Source organism: Lagopus leucura, unplaced genomic scaffold (genome assembly GCF_019238085.1).
Source record: "Lagopus leucura isolate 7727_CA_CO unplaced genomic scaffold, USGS_WTPT01 Super-Scaffold_1, whole genome shotgun sequence".
Taxonomy (NCBI): domain Eukaryota; kingdom Metazoa; phylum Chordata; class Aves; order Galliformes; family Phasianidae; genus Lagopus; species Lagopus leucura.
Window position 1 is genome coordinate 28663944 of NW_024962250.1, and position 3968 is coordinate 28667911.

Consider the following 3968-nt stretch of genomic DNA (forward strand, 5'->3'; position numbering starts at 1 on the left):
TATAAGTGGTTTGTTGCTCACTGGAGCAAAGCTTGTGTTGAATAACTCAAAACTGAAAGTGATCTAAGAGAACTGCTTAAAGAGAGAAAACATTAATCGAAACAACAAAACTCTTTACAAGAATCTCTCTTCCAAGGAAAATACGTAAAATTTCATGATAACTTGAATTATTCAGCAGTGGAAAGTGTTATATTTTTAAACCATTCATTGATTTGTTTGTTTACCAATTTGCTACTGAAATTCTTCATTTAATTCTAAATATTTCTCAACCAGTAGACAGTTATAGCAGAATTAATCAGCCCAGTGTGCAAACACAGCTGCCATTATAACTCATGCAAAATGCACTTCCAGTAACCCAGCAATTACTTCACAGTAGGACTAACAATTTTCCCCATGAAAAGTGTGGTGCTGGTTGCTTTATAAAAAATCAACATAATGAAGGGTCTGTTAAATTTGGTGGTAATATAAGGAAGTGACACTTTCATAAGAATTATCCTGCAGCCTCAGTTCAAGTCTCATCAAATTCCAGCAGAGCCTTATGAATTGCCTGGAGGGAAAAGAAACAAATGTTGTGGAGTTACTATACAAAATCGTGTACAGGAAGTGAACATCACCTCTTTTCTGAACCAAACTCTCTTGTAATAGTGAATCCCCAATAAATTGCAAGGAGTGTTTTCCTTGGCAGGACTGAATAAGGAGATCTTGGTGAGAAGACTCAGGATCACTAATCCTGAGTACAGCAGGATGACAACTGTTGTTTATTTTCTTAGATGATTTGGACTTCTACTAGCAATACTTTATCAATTTTTCCAGGGTTTATGGAAGCCCTTGAAAATAATCATGAGATTTGCTAATAAAATTGATCAGAAACACTAACAGCCACCCCATCACTGGATCTGTCCATCCACTCACTTGTGAAACCTTCAGTGTATGACTGGTGCTAATTCCAGACAGATCAGCATTACTAGAGAATACATTAGTAATGCCCATTTCCATGAAGAAATCTTTGACATCATAAGAGGCATTAATAGAAATGCTTGGTAAGTGCAGATGTAATCTCAAGCAAAGAAAACAAAACAGCAGTGAAACATGGAAGTCTTGTTTCAGCCAGAAGGCTGGATAGTTTGCAGTTCAATGACAGTTGATAGTATTCTTCTAATTCCTAATCTCTTTGCTGGTAGCATTTATATGTGGACACACAGAGAGATGCCCAAATCCATTTTCTTGTATATACAGTTCTTCTTTGATTTTTATTACACTTGAATAAAAATGACATCCCAGTGTCAAGACATATGTACCCAGCAGAATTTTGTGACTAGAAGATTATAGAGAAAAAGCAGACCAGTTTAGAGAGCTCAAAAGGAGGGAAAAGGAGAACAAAATCTGGGATAGAGTGAAGCAAATGAATTAGTTATTAACAACATACAATCAAAAAATAAAGAAGTATAGTAACCAAAATGTAGCCAAATAAGTCTTCAGTTAATCATTGCAAGACCATGTCCACTTCTTTCAGAGAGATTGCAGTTGCTAATCAGTCATGCTCCTCTCTGGTTTATCTTTGGAATAATTTAAAATCCCATTTATGAAATTACTACACTAAATCCAGGAGAAGGAGATCTGAAATTGATGCATTCTATTAATATTGTTTCCTAAAATATAGTACTTTAATTACCTAGAGTTATCTGGTTTCAATTTACTACTGTTTCCTTGGAAAGAGCATTTTCCACTTGTTTCATCTTTCCATCATCAGGCAGAATGAGCAATGCTTGTGCAGTGCCCTTGGAAGGCATCTCTGCCACTTCACAAAAGAGATCCCGCTCATACTAGCTGTTGTAGTCACTCTCACTGCATCATGTCAACTCTAGCACATTCATTTGTATTCACAAAAAGAATCATCCTCGTGGGTATTTGCAGAATCAAAAGAATTTTCCCAGGCAGCTAGTGAGGAAAAGGAGACAGTGTTGCACTTGATCATATGAATATCATAAAAATTACTAATATAAATCAGACCACATGTGAGAAAGCTGAGAAACTGTTTATGGGAGAGGAATATTACTAGGTCACTTCAACATACTGCTGAACACATGATTTAACATTTTATCTGGGCAATAAGTTTAGCATAAAGTCCTGTCTTGCTGAAAAACAACCAAAGCTTGATCAAGACCAGCTGAGAGGGAGAATCTTGCTTCTGTTGTAGCCATACTTCCCCATCTTTTGTTTTTCCTTTTATGATACCTAAATGCACCTACTTTAAGACTTGGCCACAGTATAATGTAATGCTTTTCTTGTCCTTCCATTTTCCCATGTTAGGAGACGCGCCAGACCAGATGCACACTGACTGCCCACAGCCTGATGAGGAGTTCTTCAAAAGAATGAAGGATTCTAGCCTCAAAGCAGGGTTTCATAAGCACAGATCCTCAACCTGGGTCCCAAGATTTTACACACATATCTAATAGATCTATCACTGTACTAGAGATCCCGGCAGTGAAAGGATGTCAGTCCCCTAATAGACTGACTGGCACAGCATCGACGTTTCAGAAACATCCTTAGCTTCTATGTCCCAGACCAGTGACACTGCAAGCTATGAGGTGTCCATGGCTATGAGGCAGCCAACTAGAGTAAGATTTCTCCACGCACAAATTTTGGACAATCTATGCCAAAATCAAGTAATTTCTCAACAATCAGATACTTTGCTCTTGACAAAATAAAATCCTTACTTTGAAAGTCCTCCGCAGTTTAGATCTTTCCCTACAGTTCTTTTTTTTTGCTTCAAAATCATCCATTGGAATATAATATTTTATATTTTACCTTTAAAATAAATGTAGTTAACAAGAACTAATATAGTATTTGCATCAAGATGAGCAATTAATTCAGGAACTTCCCCCTGGTTTTTTTCCTTTATATAGTTGCGTATATATAGATTTGCAGCTTAGCTTCTTCCGGTTTATGATAATCAGTAGAAAAAAATCTGCTTAAGAAAATTGTTGAATATTTTGTAAAAATGTCTCCTGTAGTTCATAACCAATAGCTGGGAAAACATTCCCTATATTTAATATGATATTAACATCAGTACAGTTCAGTACTGCTAAAACTTTATGAAAATTTTCATGTATATCATGTATGCGATACCTGAATCAGGGTGGTTGCCTTAGAGCCAACAGCTAATGTGGCAAAGGCAATGGAGATGCTTATAGGAGAAAAGAAAATGTTTTTATCATCTTCCTTTGATATAGCCTGCTTGTAAAATCTAAATGCAAAATCTGTGTATTTGGAGCCTTGCTTTTGACAGTTATGCTTTAATATATTTTCTGTTCCATCAAGTAGATCTGTATTATTGACTTTATGGCAAACATTTTCAAAGTGCCACTGTGTGACAACACAGACCAGCAAGGAATAAACACAGGTACAGGTGATACTTCATTCTCTTTTCAAATCGTTCTGTTATAAAATAAACAACCATTAGATGAGCACAAGGCAATGATGAGCTTGGTAGTAAGAAATAATGAATAGTTTGTCATGATAAATATTATATAGCACAACTTTAAATATCCAACATACATAAAATATTTAAGGTATATAAGTAAATAATATTGTGTCATTAACAAATCAACATTGATTGAACAAATTTAATCAAGATCTTGAGGAAAACATCAGGTTCAATAAAATTATATTTTCTACTCTGCTGAAAAGACAGTTTTCTTCCTCAGTGGTAATGAAAGTTTAGAGTCAAAGTCCATAATAATCTCTATTAATAATAATATTTTATTTCCTGGATCATATAGGGTACATCTGAATAAACCACACTGCTATGAAGTAAACAGGTGTGTGGGTTTCAAATACTCCAAAGCAACGCCTAAATATAGTTTGGAAAATGCAAAGAATCTCGAGAGTTCACAATCAGTTATCATAGCTATTCAGTGCACTCTAAGTTCATACTCCTGTTTACTTCATCACTGCTAACTCATGGC

The 3968-nt window shown here is 35.5% G+C and overlaps 1 pseudogene; it reads right to left on the bottom strand.

Annotated features, from left to right (window-relative positions):
* Nucleotides 1–362: 362 nt before the first annotated feature.
* LOC122178053 lies at nucleotides 363–3421 on the bottom strand (annotated as a pseudogene).
* Nucleotides 3422–3968: the final 547 nt, after the last annotated feature.